The sequence below is a fragment of the Trachypithecus francoisi genome, unplaced genomic scaffold, assembly GCF_009764315.1.
Source record: "Trachypithecus francoisi isolate TF-2019V2 unplaced genomic scaffold, Tfra_2.0 Lachesis_group6, whole genome shotgun sequence".
NCBI classification, from domain to species: Eukaryota; Metazoa; Chordata; class Mammalia; order Primates; family Cercopithecidae; genus Trachypithecus; species Trachypithecus francoisi.
Genome location: NW_022681471.1, coordinates 103,287,116 through 103,309,796, shown reverse-complemented (window position 1 = coordinate 103,309,796; position 22,681 = coordinate 103,287,116). Strand labels below are relative to the sequence as shown.

The 22,681-nt window shown below is 36.7% G+C and overlaps 1 pseudogene; it reads left to right on the top strand.

The window, feature by feature from the left end:
• Nucleotides 1-7,967: 7,967 nt before the first annotated feature.
• Nucleotides 7,968-22,681, top strand: part of LOC117077815 — a 28,484-nt pseudogene continuing 13,770 nt past the window's right edge.

The following is a 22,681-nucleotide window of genomic DNA, read 5'->3' as shown; positions in this document are numbered from 1 at the left end:
TATAATATTTGTCTCTAACTTCTCCTTTTTATGCTTCCATGACAAATCATTATGTTTTTATTTATATACTCTTTGGAGAATAAATATTCTTCTTTTGTTTCTCTTACCAAGCAATATTGTAATTGCTGTCAGTTCAGGAGGAAAAGAACAATATCTGTTTTGTTTATGATGGTATTCAATTGCTTAACACAGGTGTGGCTTGTAGCAGATGCTCAATGACTGAAAAATCATGACTTTTTCATATGTCATTTACTCATTCATATGTTAGTGAGTGAATGGACAAGATTTTGGGGTCATATCTATATTCTAAATTTGCAAAATCATGTATTTCTACTTCTGACTCAATATGTTAGTTTATAGTTTAAATCTTACATACTGTTTTACTTCCCTATCTTCCCATTGCTTTAATTAATATCTAGTTTTCCCACCTAAAATGTACCGTACAGCATTCTTCTGGTGGCTGAGGTTTCCAGTGCTTCATTTCATGTAAAGAGATTCTAAACTAGCCACAAAGTATATTTAACCAATTGATTTCAATTATTTCATGCAGTAGATAAAATGAGAAATAAATGGTCTCTAGAAGAGTTCTGTACACTTAGCAATAAGACTACAAATATTTTTTGAAGATAAAGAAAGAGCAATATTGAACAAGCAGAAGAAAAATCTTAGGGAGCAGTTTCCATAAGGCTTCACATTATTTGAGTTGCAAGCTTCAAGTAAGTTAGTTCTATACTTAGCGAGTTCTCAAATTACCTCATAAAATACAGGACACTCTTTATTACTAAGAGGCTTAACATTTAAGGATTTGTTATAATCATGTGGTTCTTGTCTTTGGTTCTGTTTATATGCTGGATTACGTTTATTGATTTCTGAATGTTGAACCAGCCTTGCATCCCAGGGATGAAGCCCACTTGATCATGGTGGATAAGATTTTGATGTGCTGCTGAATCTGGTTTGCCAGTATTTTTGAGAATTTTTGCATCGATGTTCATCAGGGATATTGGTCTAAAATTCTCTTTTTTTGTTGTGTCTCTGCCAGGCTTTGGTATCAGGATGATGTTGCCTCATAAATGAGTTAGGGAGGATTCCCTCTTTTCTATTGATTGGAATAGTTTCAGAAGGAATGGTACCAGCTCCTCCTTGTACCTCTGGTAGAATTCAGCTATGAATCCATCTGGTCCTGGACTTTTTTTTGTGGGTAGGCTATTAATTGTTGCCTCAATTTCAGAGCCTGCTATTGGTCTATTCAGGGATTCAACTTCTTCCTGGTTTAGTCTTGGGAGAGTGTAAGTGTCCAGGAATTATCCATTTCTTCTAGATTTTCTAGTTGATTTGCGTAGAGGTGTTTATAGTATTCTCTGACGGTTGTTTGTATCTCTGTGGGGTCGGTGGTGATATCCCCTTTATCATTTTTTATTGCGTCTATTTGATTCCTCTCTCTTTTCTTCTTTATTAGTCTTGCTAGCGGTCTGTCAATTTTGTTGATCTTTTCAAAAAACCAACTCCTGGATTCATTGATTTTTTTGGAGGGTTTTTTGTGTCTCTATCTCCTTCAGTTCTGCTCTGATCTTAGTTATTTCTTGCCTTCTGCTAGCTTTTGAATGTGTTTGCTCTTGCCTCTCTAGTTCTTTTAATTGTGATGTTAGAGTGTCAATTTTAGATCTTTCCTGCTTCTCTTGTGGGCATTTAGTGCTATAATTTCCCTCTACACACTGCTTTAAATGATGCAGAAAAGGCTTTTGACAAAATTCACAGCCCTTCATGCTAAAAACGCTCAATAAATTCGGTATTGATGGAACGTACCTCAAAATCATAAGAGCTATTTATGACAAACCCACAGCTAATATCATACTGAATGGGCACAAACTGGAAAAATTCCCTTTGAAAACTGGCACAAGACAGGGATGCCCTCTCTCACCACTCCTATTCACATAGTGTTGGAAGTTCTGGCTAGGCAATCAGGCAAGAGAAAGAAATCAAGGGTATCCAGTTAGAAAAGAAGAAGTCAAATTGTCCCTGTTTGCAGATGACATGATTGTATATTTAGAAAACCCCATCGTCTCGCCCAAAATCTCCTTAAGCTGATAAGCAACTTCAGCAAAGTCTCAGGATACAAAATTAATGTGCAAAAATCACAAGCATTCTTATACACCAGCAACAGACAAGCAGAGAGCCAAATCAGGAATCAACTTCCATTCACAATTGCTTCAAAGAGAATAAAATACCTAGGAATCCAACTTACAAGGGATGTCAAGGACCTCTTCAAGGAGAACTACAAACCACTGCTCAGTGAAATCAAAGAGGACACAAACAAATGGAAGAACATACCATGCTCGTGGATAGGAAGAATCAATATCGTGAAAATGGCCATACTGCCCAAGGTTATTTATAGATTCAATGCCATCCCCATCAAGCTACCAATGATTTCTTCACAGAATTGGAAAAAACTGCTTTAAAGTTCATATGGAACCAAAAAGAGCCCGCATTACCAAGACAATCCTAAGTCAAAAGGACAAAGCTGGAGGCGTCACGCTACCTGACTTCAAACTATACTACAAGGCTACGGTAACCAAAACAGCATGGTACTGGTACCAAAAAGAGATAGACCAATGGAACAGAACAGAGTCCTCAGAAATAATACCACATATCTACAGCCATCTGATCTTTGACAAACCTGAGAGAAACAAGAAATGGGGAAAGGATTCCCTATTCAATAAATGGTGCTGGGAAAATTGGCTAGCCATAAGTAGAAAGCTGAAACTGGATCCTTCCTTACCCCTTATACGAAGATTAATTCAAGATGGATTGGAGACTTAAATGTTAGACCTAATACCATAAAAACCCTAGAAGAAAACCTAGGTAGTACCATTCAGGACATAGGCATGGGCAAGGACTTCATGTCTAAAACACCAAAAGCAACGGCAGCAAAAGCCAAAATTGACACATGGGATCTAATTAAACTAAAGAGCTTTTGCACAGCTAAAGAAACTACCATCAGAGTGAACAGGCAACCTACAGAATGGGAGAAAATTTTTGCAACCTACTCATCTGACAAAGGGCTAATATCCAGAATCTACAAAGAACTCAAACAAATATACAAGAAAAAACAAACAACCCCATCAAAAAGTGGGGAAAGGATATGAACAGACACTTCTCAAAAGAAGACATTCATACAGCCAACAGACACATGAAAAAATGCTCATCATCACTGGCCATCAGAGAAATGCAAATCAAAACCACAGTGAGATACCATCTCACACCAGTTAGAATGGCAATCATTAAGAAGTCAGGAAACAACAGGTGTTGGAGAGGATGTGGAGAAATAGGAACACTTTTACACTGTTGGTGGGATTGTAAACTAGTTCAACCATTATGGAAAGAGTATGGCAATTCTCAGGGATCTAGAACTAAATGTACCATATGACCCAGCCATCCCACTACTGGGTATATACCCAAAGGATTATAAATCATGCTGCTATAAAGACACATGCACACGTATGTTTATTGCGGCACTATTCACAATAGCAAAGACTTGGAATCAACCCAAATGTCCATCAGTGACAGACTGGATTAAGAAAATGTGGCATATATGCACCATGGAATACTATGCAGCCATAAAAAAGGATGAGTTTGTGTCCTTTGTAGGGACATGGATGCAGCTGGAAACCATCATTCTTAGCAAACTATCACAAGAACAGAAAACCAAACACCGCATGTTCTCACTCATAGGTGGGAACTGAACAATGAGATCACTTGGACTCAGGAAGGGGAACATCACACACTGGGGCCTATCATGGGGAGGGGGGAGGAGGGAGGGATTGCATTGGGGAGTTATACATGATATAAATGATGAATTGATGGGTGCTGACGAGTTGATAGGTGCAGCACACCAACACAGCATAAGTATACATATGTAACAAACCTGCACGTTATGCACATGTACCCTAGAACTTAAAGTATAATAATAATAAAAAAAATGTTATCCCCAAAAATGAACATATGTCTTTTTAAATAAAAAAGAAAAAAAAGAAGTACTAAGTAGGATGATGAATAAATTGATAGATGAATGACCAAAAAAAAAAAAAAAAAAAAACATTTAAGGATTTGTCAATATCCCAAATCATAAAAAGTGGAAGTATAAAGTAAAACAGGGACATTTTTGGAAGTGAGGAAACAGGAACATTTCCTCACTTCCAAATCAGGGATATGTCCCCTAGATAATAAACCTCGAAGTTTATAAATGATTCTTTACTTGATCCAATCATACAGTGATGGTCAATTTAAGTGAGTAAATTGTTGTCAGAGAATTGAATCTAACACAGAGATGCTGGCAAATTATCATTTTGAAAAGAACTTTATTATAATATTAGTTTCAATAAATTTGGTTTTTTTGTCAACGTTTTAAGAATAAACATTTCAATAATTGTATGTAGGTAGTAGTGTTTAGAGTTGGAGTAAAACACAAACATCAACTAGTGCAACATCCTAATTTAAGAGACATTAGAATTGGAGCCCAGTAATTGATTTGTATATCTGTGCTGGACCCAGGATAGGGATTTCAGTCCCCCAAAACTGATCCAGTAGTCTCTCCTCTCTGACCTAAATTAAACCTGATTTTCGTGAATAGTATGTGACATGTTATCCTAAAGCTAACTTATACGAGGCATAGAATCCTTTAAATGAATAGAAGTCCATATAATTTTTTATAACATTGCTGACAAGTATGTTGTTACTTTTTTAACTGGGGAAAAATTCATAATTCACATAATTTGGAATAGTTTATCTTAAGGGAATGCATGTAAATGAGAGCTAAAAATCCTTTTCATTGAGAAAGTGATAAAGAAACTTGGACAACTAAAAAAAATTTATGTCCCTTAGTGGGCCATGAAATAATTCTGTTGAAATTTGAAGGAAGTGAAAGAAAGTAAATGATTACATGAAGAAATGGACAACTAAGATCTCTAGAAAAAGTAAAACAAAATTCAACTGGCTTCCTCTACCTGCCAATGATAATATACATATTGAGAAGATAAAGATAAACTAAAGAAGGACTCCTCTGTTTTAAAACAGAATGTAATTAAAATATAGAGTGCCCGGGACAGTCTTTTCAGCCAAGATAAAGTTCAAAGTTAAACAGTGTCCTTCAGAGCAATGAACAAAATCTGGACAGTAAAATGTGGTCTCAGGATAAAAATGAAGTAAAGGGTGTAGCTATAAAGGTTTTCTTAGGACCTCAGAAGCACCTTCAGAGCATCCCTCACAAATCCTCTTTGCTAGGCAGCAGAACTTCTAAGAATCTTAAAAATGTAGTCTGGCATCATCCTCATAAGTGGTCCAAGATAAATAAAGACCTGTCTTGGAAAGAAAGGAAGATGTGGCTTTTGTCTAATGGAGTGACCACCCAATAAGAATCATAAGCAAGGGGTGGGGGGAGAGGAAGGGAGGGAGGAAGAAGGAGAAAGAAAGAAGCAGAGAAAGAAATAGAATTTAATTAATAACAAATTGTACTATTAGAAGCACCATGAACTTGGACCAAAAGGAACAGAAACAGTTCAGAATGAGAATAATCTTTGGTACTCTCAACCTTCTGCTCACAGGAAGCACACAAGAAAGCTATTCAGATACAAACGTGGGCCATTTATTTTGAGAAATATAGGATGGCTCAGAAGGCTGAACTAAGATCCCAGAGGACCAACTGGTGTTTCAGCAATGACACTGGGCCCTAACCAAGGATCTGGAAACTTGCCCAGTTGAATTTTAGAATTGATGTGGACTATTCCTCCTTTTAAATAGAATTGCCTATTAAGGCTATCCTATCTTATCTCAATAGTGTTATGCCAGAAGTGATGAGAGCAGATGACTTGTATTCTGATTGCAAGGAATAAAGCTCAAGGAACAGCATGTGAGGAGTCTCTTCTGTACCTGGACCTAATTAAGATGACAAGGTCTTGGATGTTCATGTTATTATCATAAGAGGATAAGACTTTGGCAGTCTTGGAAGAGGGTGAATGCATTTTTTTTTTTTTTGACTCGAATAGAATGTAAATATTTTCTGTCCAGAGGGATGGCTATGGTGGATTAAAAATGACTGCACATCGTTTGGGCTCCTGTCTTTGAGAGATTTTCTTTTCCCTCCCTTGGAGCATACTCTGGCCTATGGTTGCTTTTACCAACGGAATCCTGCAAAAGTGATGCTGTATACTGGTCTAGATCTATAATCTAAGAAGACTGGTGCTTCTACTATGGTCTCATATAAACCTGAGCTGCTATGCAAGAACTCTGATCGCCCAGAGGCAGCCAGGCTAGCTAGTCGAGAGACTGTGGAAAGAGATCAGGGGGAGGCACAGACAAGCCAACATCCCGTTGGTTCAGACTGAACCATTAGAGCCACCTCAGCGAATTCATCTGATATAATGGAGCAAAAGCAAGCCTACTGCCCCCTCTCTGAATTCCTGAGCCTTAGAATTTTGAAGTGAAATAATGATAAATTTTTGGCTTCAGCCATTATGTTTTGATGTAAGCCGTTATGCAACAAAGGATAACTAGAGCACAAATATAGTATATGCATTAATAATATACAAAATATTTTGTGGCTTACAAAAAGTGGACAATGTTCATTGAAGGTGAGAAATATTTAAAGAAACATTATTTTCTCTTTCTCCCAATCATTGTGAAACTCATTTATTGGAATGCAATGAACACAATTCGTAAGAACTGATGCCAACACTTTGATGAAATATAATTATGAACTCTAAAATTGTTTTCATATTTTTCCAGCTTCACTGAAGTATAATTGACAAATAAAAATTGTATATATTTAGATGGACTTGATGTTTTGATATACATTGTGAACTAATCTCCATAATCAAACTACTTAACTATCCATTACCTGACCTACTTGCCATTTTCTTTGCTGATTTTATGGTAAAAACATTTTTAAAAAATGAAAGCCACATGAAATTGACTTACTCCATGAGATAGTATATCAGGTCAATTAATAAGGAAGAAGTACCTTTTATAATATTTAATAATAATATATTCAGTTATAAAATTTGGAAGCATACATCATGACACCCTTGACTCATTGATTTTTTCAAGCAGCCTACAACAAAGAAAAATCATACTGAGTTTTTCATTGTGGTTCATACCCTACAGGTGGCTCTCAATCTCTTTCCTTGTTAGTACAGTATTATTAAATCACCCTTTCCTGTTCATAATTATTTGTGTTATTTTTAAATTTTGTCTCTAAATAAGACAAATGTTTCTGACTTCTGTTAATCAGCATTGCAATTATATCTATATATTTATATACTTACATCAATACGTAAAACTGGAAATTTGGATTTATACTGAAAAAGTCACAAAATAATTGCATTATAGTCGTGAACACTCATTTCCAGGAAAAAAAAAAAAAAGTGGTATGGAGTTGTTTCTCTGTTTCTAAAGCCCATCTCAGCTCTAGAGATGGAAGGTACTCCTTGGAACATTCTAGAGTCTCTACACAAGAGCCCCTTGAGCAACTGAGAAAGAGGCAGAGCCAACGCTGGGAAATCTTTGCAGCCTAGTTTACCCGCATCACTCTTCTGGGGTCGTTACCTCTTGGGCGCTCATTTTGAGAGGCTTCAGAGCAAGCATAAAAAACCATGAGTTACAGTCGCCGTCCTCCCAATGTTGAAGGCATGAATTCCCTCAAGGTGGACAACCTGACCAACCACACATCGGCCAACACCCTGCAGCGACCTGTGTTCAAGAAGTATGGGAGCACTGGCGACGTGTACATCCTCTGGGATCGCATCCCTAGACTGTCCCGCGGCTTCACCTTCGTCCGCTTCCACTTCAAGCACCAGGTGGAGGATGCCATGGACGGATCATGCCGGATGGCCAAGAGCTTCGTGTGCAGATGGCACGCCGTGGTCGTCCCCCACGTTTCTACCGTAACTTCCGCCGGGTAACGTCTTGTAGCAGGTATGAAGGCGACAACTATGAACGCCAGAGGCTCAGCCGAAGGCGTTGTCGTCCCAGCTGTTCCCGTAGCAGGGGCCAATCTCGATCCTGGGACAGATCTCCCTTCAGCAGCTCGAAGTCGAAGTCCTCTCACTCGAAGTCCAGGTCCCCTCACTCCAAGTCGAAGTTCTCTGGCTCATGCACTCGCTCTGGCACTCACTCTCGCAGCCACTCTCGCACTCGCTGTCCGTCAACCTCTGGATCTAGAACTAAGCAAAAATCCAAATCCAGTTCCTCTTCAGTGTCCGGATCTTGTTCGCTGACTGGGTCCAGCTCCAGGTCCAGAAGCCTCCCACCAGGATACAAAAAGGAATCGCGATCCAAGAGTGCCTCCAAGCATCCTGAATAGGAAGGAGTGGTGTCATTAACCATTACGTTAATCATTCATCAGCAAGCAATCTGAGGACTGAGTAGGGGAGTATACTTAGTTGATTGAAGAGTCCTTGGAACAAGCCACTAGCAATTGAACAGTTTTGTAAAATGCATAACCTTTTACTTGTTTTAAGCCTTGCCTCAGGTGATAAATTTCATTTTATGTGGCATTTTGTTGCTTTTATTTGAGTAATAATTGAGTATCTTCTAAATTGGTGAAGTGAAATACTTCAGTTCTGATAATTGGTTTGGATATTTGAAGTAAAATTTCATTTTCGGCCAGGCACCGTGGCTCACGCCTGTAATCCCAGAACTTTGGGAGGCCGAGTCAGGTGGATCATGAGGTCAGGAGATCGAGACCATCCTGGCGAACACGGTGAAACTCCGTCTCTACTAAAAATACAAAAAATTAGCTAGGCGTGGTAGCGGGCGCCTGTAGTCCCAGGTACTCGGGAGGCCGAGGCAGGAGAATGGCGTGGACCGAGGAGGCGGAGCTTGCAGTGAGCTGAGATCGTGCCACTGCACTCCAGCCTGGGCGACAGAGCGAAGACTCTGTTTCAAAAAAAAAATTAAAAAAAAAGAGTATAATTTATAAAAGACATGAGAATAGATACCTTACTGTTATGCCAGAATAAATGCTGTCAGAATTGCACTTGAGGTACTCTTATAAAGTAGGACACTTGCTGGAACAGAAAATATATTATCAAGTGTGGGAGGTAAAAGAAAGAAAAATAAAAATTTTAACCTCTTTTCACAGAATTGTTGGCAATACATGCTTTAGCAAAGAAACTAAAATGACAAAAAAAATAGTTTTTTTTTTTTTTAATTTTATTTCTGGTTACTAGGTTCTGCCAGAGCACTTCTAACCAAATCATTTAATTCCCATTTCAATTCATTATATATAGTGTGTGTGCATATATATGTATATGTATATAAATCATGACCAAATCATATGCATATGTATAAACATAAACATATATACATATACATATATATGATTTAATACATATACATATATATATATATATGATTTGGTCATGATTTTTAACCTAATGTGTTTTTTTCAAACATTGCAGCACTTCACAGAATATAAACATATAAATTTTGCCTAATGTTATTTGAGATTTAACAAAAACTGTCATTATCTAATGTCCTCATAATGAGATTCTATACTATGCAAGAACAAAACAGAATTGAAATAATGTATGAACATCCACATGTTATAATTAGTACAACCAGGGTGGCACATTCATAAGAGATGATCTCAAGACCCACAAATATACCTGTATTCACAGACCTCAATGTACTCTAGCATTAGTTTCACCACCCCATTTAAAAATATTGTGAACCTTTCTCAAAAGTCTACTCTAAGTCAAACTCTCTTTCACAGCCAACTAAGATATCATATACTTATTTCATGGACACCAAGGGATAATTGAACCCTGGTATCGGTATATGCTTTGAGTTCACTGAGAGACTCTTTTAGAGCCATAGTCTATATACATAATCAAAACTGTGAGTTGATAATCACAACATAAAACTCATTGATATTTAAGCATACATTGTTTCCTTGAAATTGATATTCTACGGATTTTTATTACATTAATATTACCAGAGAAGAGTTAAACATTTTAAACTATATTATGCTTCATAAAAACACATATGGTTGGCAACATCTGTAAACAATTAAGTCAAATATTTTCATTTGTATCTTATTTTTTACATTTTTAGAAAAGTTTCAAGCTCAAAGAGAAGTTGATGGACAAGTAAAATAAATGGATATCCCAATTATTGTTATGTCCCAAATGTTATAGTGCCATATCACCATAACAAGTCCATCTTTCTCTACAGACATACACACACACACACACACACGCACATGCACATACACATGCCTCTCTTATATCAAACAATCTGAAATTAGGCTGAGGATGTCATATTTCGCCCTGCCTACTTCATTATGCCTCTCCCTTGTAAAATAAGGATTCTTTATACATGTCCATTACCACACTTTAAAAAAATAACATTAGATCAATACTGTTATTCACTATACTAAAACTTTCCTCATTTGCACTCTGGTCAAAATGCACATTTGCACATAGCTTTTTTCTTTTTCCCCCATGATCCAATTGATTTATTCAACCATATTATTTTGCTATAATAGCTCTTTAGGTTCCCGTGATCTGCAGGTGTTAATCTGTTGTCCTCTACTTAATGGCACTGAGTCCTTTGCAGAGTCAAGGCCAGTTGTTCTTCAGTATGTTCCACCTTCAGGATTCATCTGAATGTTTCCCCATGTTTAGATTAAGATCAAATATTTGTGACAAAGACATCACATAGATGATGTTATGAAACTTTCACTACATCTCATCAATAGGCACATAATGTGAGAATATAACACTGTTAGTGATTTACGACTTGACTACCAGTCTTTCCATTGTAAAGTCACGGTTTCCATCTACAAATAATAATTAAAGGGATTGTGACTATATTGTTCTCCATACTTTCTTACCATATAGTTTTAGCCATTGATCCTCATATGAATCTATTTTGACATCAAGGGTTACAAAATACCAAGTTTCTAATTCTGAAATTTCTTTTATATTTATTTCCTGTGATCATTTGGTAAGGAAGAATATCTCCTATTTTTCCATTTGTCTCATCTCTTTTTAAATACACTATGAATATTTCTTTGCTTATTCATTGAAAATTTTAATTAGTTCATTTAATATCATTCTTGTCTTTAATGGTCACATAGTACAAAATTTATCCATTAAATTCACCCTCAAACTAGCTCCCAAATCCTTTGAATGTGGTTTCATTTGTGTTTGAGCACTTCCTTACACTCTGGTTCACCTTGTACTTCCTCTGTTCTTTCCTATAATCAGTCATATCTCCAAGGAACCTTCATTCCTTTTAGCAAGAAATTATTTTTAGAAATCAAGATCTCAGTGTTATTTATATTCTTTGGTACTGGCATGTCAACATGTTAAAACTTTCCAATTATTTCTAACTCTTTTCGCCCTAATTATTTTCTACAGTTAGAATATAATTGTTATATTGAGATGCAGCGTCTTAAAAAAAAAACAATTGACACAATTAAGGGAGGGCGATATATTTTGATTCTGTATTATTCCTTTGTTTCTCTAGGATCTCTAATCTCCTCCACTTGCTTTATTCTTTCTCTTAATTTTCAAAGTCCAAGGAATACCCATCCCTTTCCAAGTTGCTCCCTTTACTCCAGAATCACTGTCTTCCTATGACTGTTACCTCAGATCCTATATTTCTAGGTCCCTTCCATTGAATTCTCAGTAGCCAATGTTCTGATCCTTCTTATCCTATAATGCTTATACTTGTTCTTAGTATTTTCCCTCTCAGAGTAGGACCTCTTTTTTTTTTTTTTTTTTTCCATTTCAGAGAGAGAATTGTAGGTTTTATTGACTAAGAAGGTAAAGGATGCAAATTAGTTATACACGTTTTAATTCCAGACAACAGAATAGTGGCTATTAGCAATAAAATCAGTAAGTATTCTGAACATGTTCCATTTCCAGGTAGTGGATTTTATTGGAAATATGGATCTAGAGCTAGTAGAAGAAGTTATATTTAGGAGTCATCCACAAAGAGGCTTGAGAAACAAATGAAAGAGTATATTGAGAAGTGCATAGAGAACAATGTTAAGGGGGCTGTGAAGACAAAACAACATTTAGAAGATAACTGGAGGAAATCATAGAGGAAAAATAGTACAATCTAATTTTTCTCCCTGACTGAACACAAAACCACTTTTAATACTATTGTAATAAGAATTTATTATGACCTCTTCATGATACTACCATTTTTTATCAATCCCAACAATCACCATCATATCCCAGAGCCATCTCATGACAAGAGCTTTCTAAATATTAATTGTCTGAACGCTGACGAAAATTAATATCTGATACTAATATGCAACTTCTCTGTAATTAAAAAAAGGAGGCCTTCTGTTCTTGAAATATTCAAACTAAATAGGACAATTTTACCTGAAGCTGTCCTCACAACCCTGTTTTTCAGCTATTATAAGTTTGTTAATGGACAATCAAGCTCATAACTGAAATATTTAAATTAGTAAAAGTATAATTCTATAACCTGCAGAACTAAAATTTGATACATTTTTCCTGGTCTGTCAATGCCATGTTTTTATTACATGTATGTAAACATCATTTATTGAAGGCTTACTGAATACCCAACAATGTGTTAAAACACTGTCTTAGGACCTCCTTTTTCTAAGGGAAACGTATCTGTGTTTTGGCACTACTACTATCCTACTGCATGTTCCAGATTTTCAGACAGTCTCATTTGAATCTCTTCAGCCTGGGCTCCAGAGCAGAATCTGCTGGTTTCATGTTTTTCTTTTCCCTAGCAGATATAAACACAAGTTGTACTGCTCTTTGACCTTTAATTATGCTGTTGGCATTAGATTTATATGGTTTTATTTGCATTCCTTGCTGACCTCTGGAGCATGTGTAGAAATATTAGGATTTAAGAAGCTGCTGTTGTTTACAGGAATTCAGAGGTCTGAAACAATCATTTTATGTTTGAAATTATTTTATGTTTTATTTAAATTTTTAACTTGCATTGCACGCTGAGTTATTACTCACTCAAAAACAAGGGGAAGGGCTTTAAAAACACATACAATACGGCCGGGCGCGGTGGCTCAAGCCTGTAATCCCAGCACTTTGGGAGGCCAAGACGGGCGGATCACGAGGTCAGGAGATCGAGACCATCCTGGCTAACACGGTGAAACCCCGTCTCTACTAAAAACTACAAAAAACTAGCCGGGCGGGCGAGGTGGCGGTGCCTGTAGTCCCAGCTACTTGGGAGGCTGAGGCAGGAGAATGGCGTGAACCCAGGAGGCGGAGCTTGCAGTGAGCTGAGATCTGGCCACAGCACTCCAGCCTGGGCGACAGAGCGAGACTCCGTCTCAAAAACAAACAAGCAAACAAACAAAAAAAACACATACAATGCAATTGTAAGATTCACAATCATATTATTTTTAATTAGAGAAGGGCTTATGTCTCTGAACCAAGTTACTTTTATTTTTGAGGTTCACTTACACTGCTCTGAAAATTCTAAAATCAAAAACAAATTTAAGAACAGAAGAGTATTTTTTCATAATTTCTTCTGTCTCGCAGTTCTGAATTAACTAAGAAAACAATCACTTATGTGCCTACTGAATAATGATGTGTTAGACATCAAAAATTAATTTTAATCTGTTTCTCATATGTTTTTCCATTTCACATAGTGTTCAGATGGTTAGACTGTATTCAGATACTTGCCTTCTTTTTAAATAAGAAATGATAAATCAAATGAGAGTACAAAAAGAAAGCAAATGACACTGGGAAAGATTATAGCATCTAATTAAACAGAAGAAAACCCAGGAACTTATCAAAGTCATTTAAAATTTCCAATCAGCCATTGCCAATGTCTTCTTAAAGTTTAATAAGTGTGTTTTCCATTTTGTCAGCCAGGCCACTGATGATCAATTCTCTCTCTCCCCACACTGGTTTACAAGCTGCAGTGATACTGCAGTGCTTGTTAGTAGTATTACAAAAAGTAGAATCAAGATAATGTTATCCTGCTATAGACCACAGCCATATATGCTGCTTTGGGCAAGAGAGAGTGGGGTGGGGAAGGGTGAGCACTGGGGAAGGGGGGTTACCTTAAGTAGATAAGTATACAGCAAACAATAAGTAGTTAAAATAAAAACAGGTTTTTATCAACTTGAATTTCTGGCCCCATATCCCAGTGCAGTAAATGCTGGTAATCTGAAACAGACCACATAGGATGCTTTACCTTTTCTAAAGTAGTTAGGCTTAAATAGCTTTATGTCAAAGCAGGCCATACTCTGTTTTAATCCTTCTGTAATTTATTCAACAAAAACGTGAGTTTAAAATGTGATCTGTTCTATACTACAAGCTAAAGGTACATGATTAAATAAAATAGACTTTGTTTATACCTTTCCAAAGCTTACAGTCTATGAGAAAGGAAGCAATGAGACAATAATACCAAATACATGCAATTAAAAATATTGACAAGTTTTCATGTGATAAGTAGGCTATTTTGAGACACACAAATATAACAGCAGTCATGATTTAGATGAGGGATTGGAGAATATCTCCTTGAAGGTATCCTGAAAATAAGAGTTAGCCTAAGGGAGAACAGGTAAGCAAGAAAGGGGATGACATGGCAGGCATTCAAACTTCAGCTACCCTACTTTCTAATTTGGAGCTGTGTGAAAACGAGAGAGAGAAGAAAAACAAGCAATAACAAAATGGCCCATATTTAACAGAGTAGCTCATTGGTTTGATTAATGCTGTAGCCACTTTGGTGAAATGGATAGAACCACTTTGATGAACTAAAATTTGAACACATCATCCACTTCCCAAAGTACGTAAGGCTTATTCATTCTAAAGAATGCATAGACTACCCTCCTCGTTTTGGAGATGTTATGTGAGGGATTAGAAAATGGTTAGAGAGTAGCTTCGAATTACTTCTCATGGAAGCAACATGCCTGATTTGAGCAGATGGTCTATCAGAAAGAAGCATCTAGAGGCATCCTTCACATTTCTGGTCCTTCCTTAATTGTCTGCTGTCACATCTCCTTCTCCTTCTTGTCCCACTGAAGACAGTATTCTTCTTTAGACTGATAACCCTTCCACCTGTCTTCTAGATTCCATATATTATCATTTCTTCAAGGACATTGCTTCATCAGTCTCATGTTTTATTATCTACTCCCCCTCTACTGGTTCTTTCACCTTCAGCAATTAATAAAATATTCATTTAAACTACTAAAATCTTCAAAAACAACTCTTCTTTAATTCTGAATCTTCCCCACCCTGCTACCACCATCAACAGCAATCTTGCCATTCCTTTCATGCCCTTTATTCCTCAGTTTCATTGGAAAGTAATATAAACTGTCTACCTCTACTTCTTAATCCCTATGCATTTCTCAACTTACTGGAATTTTTAAATTATTCTCTAGTCACTCCACTAATAAAAGCAATCACTACCATCAACAAGGTCGTCTAATTTTTCAAATCCAATCGTTACTTTTCTGGGATCATTTTACATGACCTCTGAAACCCCCAAACTTGTTGGTCACCTCCATTTCCCTGAAATTCCTTTCTCACTTGATTTCTATGACCCCTCTCAAGACATTCCTTGCTTATCTTTCCTTGCTGCAAAATCTTCTTTTGGTGCTTTCCAGAACTTACTAAAACTTTTCAAATACATGTATGTTTGGAAAATAAATGTTGTTCTGTAAGTGCTCCCAATCTTTTCTCTTCTGTCTTCCAACAAAAGAGGTTCTGACTGCTCTTTATTAGTCTTTCTGTTGCCATCAGCTCTATGAAAGGAGACAGACTTTCACAGCATATTTTTTTTTTCATTCTAGTCCACGTTGAATTAGGGAAAGAGGAAGAAGTAAACAAATAAGAGAAATATATTCTTGCTTAAGAAATAGTTCTTGGCAGAGTGTCTAGAGAGGATAGCAGAGAAGATTAGGGTTCAATTAAAAAGTTTGGAAAAGATAAGCTAAAAATAATCATTTGGTGAAAAGAAAGTGCATGGGAAAATGGCATTTTAAACAAGTTTCTCTAAATGAAATGTATCTTTGCCAGAGTTTGATAAACTCATGTAAAAACTCCAATTATTTTGAAGTTCATTTGGTTCTTGGGCTGTGTTTCTTGTACTAAACCACAACTCTCAGAATAGAATATGTGTTTCATTTATTCAATTTTGTTATCCACAGATTAGAACATATCATGCTTCATTTTGTGAAAAATCACTGAGCTGTGTACTTTTATGATTTGTACACTTCTCTGTAAGCTATACTTCAACTAAGAATTTATTTTTAAATATTTTTTTTCTCGTGGTGATTCATGGCAGCTCTTCCTAAATTTATATATCCTACTCAGATTCAGCTTTTGAGCTCAAGACATAAATTTTCAACTACTTAGCAAATAATCCCAATCCCATGAACCGTAGACAACTATATACAACATGTTCAAGTGGAAAACTTGTTTTCACTCATCTATATTCTACTTCTGTAAGCAGGACCACAATATAGCCAGTTTTTTGGAACATATATTTATTTTCCATATAATCCAGGTTCTGAGGCAGGCCCAGATTATCCCCATTCCTTCTTCCACATACACACATCTAACATCTCAGTTAGTTCATACAATATTTACAAGCCAAAAGAGTATATACATCTGGTCTTTTTAAGGGCAGTTATATATTCCACTATCCATTCTTGTCAATCCTTCCACAAAAATCCTGTTTTTTCTTTTTAATCTAAACATATTTCTGTCCATTCAGTTTCTTCAGCAGAACATAATAGCATCCAACACTCATTTGGTTTTGCCAAGTGATGGAGGCTATTGTGAAAACTTTGCAGCTCTTAACTGATTTAATCCTTAGCAAAATTTATAAGGAAAATATTATTAATATTATCTCAGTTTGATAGATATAAATCTGAAGCATCAAAAGATTTCATAATAGCTAACAATGGGTAGAACTTGGATTTGAACCAAGGCAGTATGACTTCAGAATCTCAGCTTTCAAGACCCAGTACATTTTGTTCTTTCCAACCTTTTATTGACTTCTTTTGCATTTCCTAAAAATATCATGTTTTCTATCTCTGAGAGCTTTCAGATTATTTTCCACTCACCTCAAATACTCTCCTCATAGTCATGACCATGCAAATCTTGTCTGCCTGAATAACTTCTCTTTCACAAAGTAACACATACTATCTTCTTGCAAACTTTCTCCTGACATCCCCATCTTTATCTTATGAGATGACAGGGATACCTTTACCACTCCTTTTTTTTAACCTGCCATCATAATTGTTTTCCCTCTATTTGTTGCCCTTATTAAGAAAAATTCATGAAGCTAATTACTGTTTAATGATAGTAATCTATGCATTATGTGACATACAATTAATGATATAAAATTATTGTCTAATAAATCGATAAAGTTACAGAGCAATAATATTTCTGTGACTAATTAATGGTGAAATAAAAACTCAGATAATCCAAACCAACCAGGGGCTGACGGGATCCTCCAGCACAGATTGCTCTACCAAAAAGTGGCCAGACTGCTTCTTTAAGCAGGTCTCCGCTCTCTTCCTCCTCACTGGGCGGGACTTCCCTACTGGGGCCTCTAGTGGCTAGATGTTCCCACTACTGGCTAGATGAACCCACCGATGATCCCTGGCTGACAGAGATTTGAATTCTCCCTAGGACGGAGTTCTCAGAGGGAGGAGCAGACCAATATCTTTGCTGTTTGAGCAACTCAGATGTTCTGTGGGCTTTGGAGAGCCCAAGATGACCAGAGCAGAAGTAGGACCCCAGCACAGCACAGCTGCTCTACAAAAGCGTGGCCAGACTGCTTCTTTAAGCGGACTCCCAATTCTGTTCCTCCTCACTGGGCGGAACCTCCCATCTGGGGCCTCCAGCCAACACACTGGTGTTCTGTGGCTGAAAGATTAAAATTCTCTCTGGGAAGGAGTTCCCAGGGGGAGGAGCGGGCCCCCATCTTTGTTGTTTGGGCTTTAAAAAGCTCAAGCTGACCTGAGAAGGGAGCAGTATGGAAACACAGCACAGCTGCTCTTTCACAGCTGTGTAAGTGTGGCCAGACTACTTCTTTAAGCAAGTCCCTGATTTATTCCTCCTCACTGTGCAGGACCTCCCAACCAAGGTCTCGAGCCAACTCCACCACACACAGGCTCAAAATAAAGGGATGGAGAAAAATCTACCAAGTAAATGGAAAACAGAAAATAGTGGAGATTGAAATTCTAGTTTCTGAAAGAAACGGGCTTTGAAACAACAAAGATCAAGAAACACAAAGAAGAGCTTACATAATTGTAAGGGGTTAAATTGAACAAGAAGAGCTAACTATCCTAAGTTTATCTATATCTATCTGTCTGTCGATCGATTTATAGATAGATATGCACTTACCACAGGAGCACCCAGATTCATAAAGCAAGTTCTTAGAGACCTTCAAAGAGACTTAGACTCCCCCACAATAATAGTGGGAGACATTAAAAACTCACTGACAATATAAGACAGATCATCAAGATAGAAAATTAACAAAGATATTAAGGAACTGAGCTCTGCACTGGGTCAAATGGACATGGTAGATATCTACAGAGCTCTCCACCCAAAACCAACAGAATATACATTCTTCTGATTGCCACATTGCACCTACTCTAAAGTCGGTCACACAATCGGTGGTAAAACACTGCTCAGCAAATGGAAAAGAACTGAAATCGTAACAAACAGTCTCTCGGACCACAGTACAATCAAATTAAAAATCAGGACTAAGAAATTCACTCAAAACCAAACAATTACATGAAAATGAATAACCTGCTCCTAAACAACTTTTAGGTAAATAATGAAATTAAGGAAGGCATCAAGAAGTTCTTGAAAATAATAAGAACAAAGATGCAACATACCAGAATCTCTGAGACACAGGTGAGGCAGCATTTGCCCATCAATCAATGAGTGGATAAAGAAACTGTGGTGTGTGGGGGTGTGTGTATATATATATCATATCTATCTATATTATCATATATATCTATCATATCACATATGCATGTCTCATATATGTCTCATATATGATATATATCATATATGATATACATATCATATGAAATATATGATATATATTATATATACCATACATATGAGATATATGATATATATCATGTATTATATATGCAATATATATCATATATCGCAATTGGATTGGTTCCATGATTTTGCAATTGCAAATTGTGTTGCTATAGACATGAGTGTGCAAGTATCTTTTCCATATAACGATTTCTTTTTCTCTGGGTAGGTACCCAGTAGTGGGATTGCTGGATCAAATGGTAGTTCTATTTTTAGTTCTTTAAGGAATCTCCACACTGTTTTCCATAGTGGTTATACTAGTTTACATTCCCACCAGCAGTGTAGAAGTGTTCCCTGATCACCGCATCCACGCCAACATCTATTGTTTTTTGATTTTTTGATTATGGACATTTTCACAGGACTAAGGTGATATTGCCCTGTGGTTTTGATTATTTTGCATTTCCCTTATCATTAGTGATTCTGAGCAATTTTTTTCATATGTTTGTTGGTAATTTGTGTATCTTCTTTTGAGAATTGTTTATTCATATCCTTAGCACACTTTTTTTTTTTTTTTTGAGATAGAGTCTCGCTCTGCCACCCGGGCTGGAGTGCAGTGGCCGGATCTCAGCTCACTTCAGCTCACTGCAAGCTCCACCTCCCGGGTTCATGCCATTCTCCTGCCTCAGCCTCCCGAGTAGCTGGGACTACAGGCGCCCGCCACCACGCCCGGCTAGTTTTTTGGGTTTTTTTTTGTATTTTTTAGTGGAGATGGGGTTTCACCGTGTTAGCCAGGATAGTCTCGATCTCCTGACCTCGTGATCCACCTGTCTCGGCCTCCCAAAGTGCTGGGATTTTAGGCTTGAGCCACCGCGCCCGACCCTTAGCACACTTTTTGATGGTATTTTTTGCTTTTTTCTTGCTGGTTTGTTTGAGTTTATTGATTCTGGATATTAGTCGTTTGTCAGAAATACAGATTTTGAAGATTTTCTTCATATATATCATATATTATATATATCGCATATATATGATATGATGCATATATGATGAAATACTGCTCAGTCATAAAAAGGAATCAGTTAAAGGCATTTGTAGTGACCTGGGTGACATTGGAGACTATCATTTTAAAGGGAGTAATTCAGGAATGGAAAACCAATATCATATGTTCTCACCGATATATGGGAGCTAAGCTATGAGGACACAAAGGCATAAGAATAATACAATGGACTTTGGAGATTTGGGGGGAAGGGTGGGAGGGGGGCGAGGGATAGAAGGCTACAAATAGGGTGCAGTGTATACTGCTCAGGTGATGGGTGCACCAAAATCTCACATATCACTGCTAAAGAACTTCCTCATGTAACCAAACACCACCTGTACCCTAATAACCTATGGAAAGATAAAAAATAAATTTAAACAATTTTTTAAAAGATGGATTAAATGCTTAAATGTAAAATTCAAAACTATGAAAACCCCAGAAGGCAATACCATTCAGGACATAGGCACAGGCAAAGATTTCATGACAAAGATGCCAAAAGAAATGACAAGAAAAGCGAAAACTGACAAATGGGATCTAATTAAACCAAAGAGCTTCTGTACAGCAAGAACAACTGTCAACAGAGTAAACAGACAGCCTACAGAATGGGAGAAAAATTCTTGCAAACCATGCATCTGACAAAGGTCTAATATCCAGCATCTATAAGGAACTTAAACAAATTTATAAGAAAAAACCAACCCTATGAAAAAGTAGGCAAATGGCATGAACAGACGCTTTTCAAAAGAAGACATACCAGCGGCCAACAATCATGAAAAAAAGCTCAACATCACTGATCATTAGTGAAATTATAATCAAAACCACAGTGAGATACCATCTAACACCAGTCAGAATGGCTACTATGAAAAAGGAAAAAAATAAGACATGTTGGTAAGGTTGTGGAGAAAAAGGAACATATATACACTGTTGATGGAAGTGTAAATTAGTTCAGCCATTGTGGAAGACAGTGTGGCAATTCCTCAAATACCTAAAGACAGAATTACCATTTGACCCAGCAATCCCATCACTGGGTATTTACCCAAAGGAATATAAAAGGTTCTATTGTAAAGACACAGTATGTTGATTGCAGCACTATTTACAATAACAAAGACAGGGAATCAACCTAAATGTCCACCAATGATAGACTGTATAATGAAAATGTGGTACATATACACCATGGAATGTGTATATGCGACCATAAAAAAGAATGTTAATAGTGTTCCAATAAACATGGGAGTGCAGATATCTCCTAGATAGACTGATTTCCCTTTTTTTTTTTTTTTTTTTTTTTTTTGGCTGTTAGCTATATACCTAGCTGTGGGATTGATGGATTGTGTGGTAGCTTTATTTTTAGTTTTTTGAGAAACCTACAAATTGTTCTCCATAGTAGTTGTACTAACTTACATTCCCACCAACAGTATAGAAGGTTTCTCTTTTCTCTACATCCTTTCCAGCATTTATTATTGCCTGTCTTTTGGATATAAGCCATTTTAACCGGGGTGAGATGATATGTCATTGTAGTTTTGATTTGCATTTCTCTAATGATCAATGATGTTGAGCACCTTTTCATGTACCTCTTTGCCATTTATGTGTCTTCTTTTGAGAAATATCTATTCAAATCTTTTGCCTATTTTTAGTTAGTTTATTAGATTTATTCTTATAGAGTTGTTTGAGCATTTTAAATATCCTTGCTGTTAATCCCTTGTCAGATGTATACTTTGCAAATGTTTTCTCCCACTCTGTGGGCTGTCTCTTGACTTTGCTGATTGTTTCCTTTGCTGCACAGAAGATTTTCAACTTGATGTGATCCCACTTGTTCATGTTTGCTTTGGTTGCTATGGTTGTGGTGTTTTGCTCAGGATATCTTTGCCCAGACAAATATCCTGGAAATTTTCTCTAATGTTTTCTTGTAGCAGTTTCATAGTTTGAGGTTGTAGGTTTAAGTTTTTAATTAATTTGGATTTGATTTTTGTATAGGGAAAAAGATAGGGGTCAAATTTCCTTCTCCTGCATGTTGATACTCAATTTTCCCAGCATCATTTATTGAAAAGACTGCACTTTCCCCAGTGTATGTTCCTGGGAATTATTGTCAAAAATGAGTTCGCTGTACCTGCATGGATTTGTTTCTCGGTTCTCTGTTCTGTTCCATTGGTCTATGTGTTTGTTTGTTAACTTATCTTTGATGATAATTTTATTTCAATAGAATGAATGAATATTTGAACCAGTGTGAAATTTGTCCTGTCAAAAATGTCAGCTTCAGGAAGAATACAAGTGCAACAGTAAATAAAATGTTTCAAAAAGCAGCATCTAATCAGGCCAACCAGTCAAGCTATCTAGGATATTAGGGGGTAGCAGAGGCTGAAAACCACATTTCACTGATACTAGATGCTATCAGTTCAAAGGGAGATATCTCCACCAGTATTTCATCATTTCTAGTTCTCTTGTAACAAATACGTAAATACATACAAACATAAAAATACAAAAATAAACGTCATAACTTCTCTAGTATTGTGCCAATGGTGTTAAACACATTTTACTAGAAATTCTTTTAGAAAATAAACTATTTTTATGGATTACATATATAGTATGTGTTATTAACAATTTCATCTAATTTGGTTTATTTATTTAT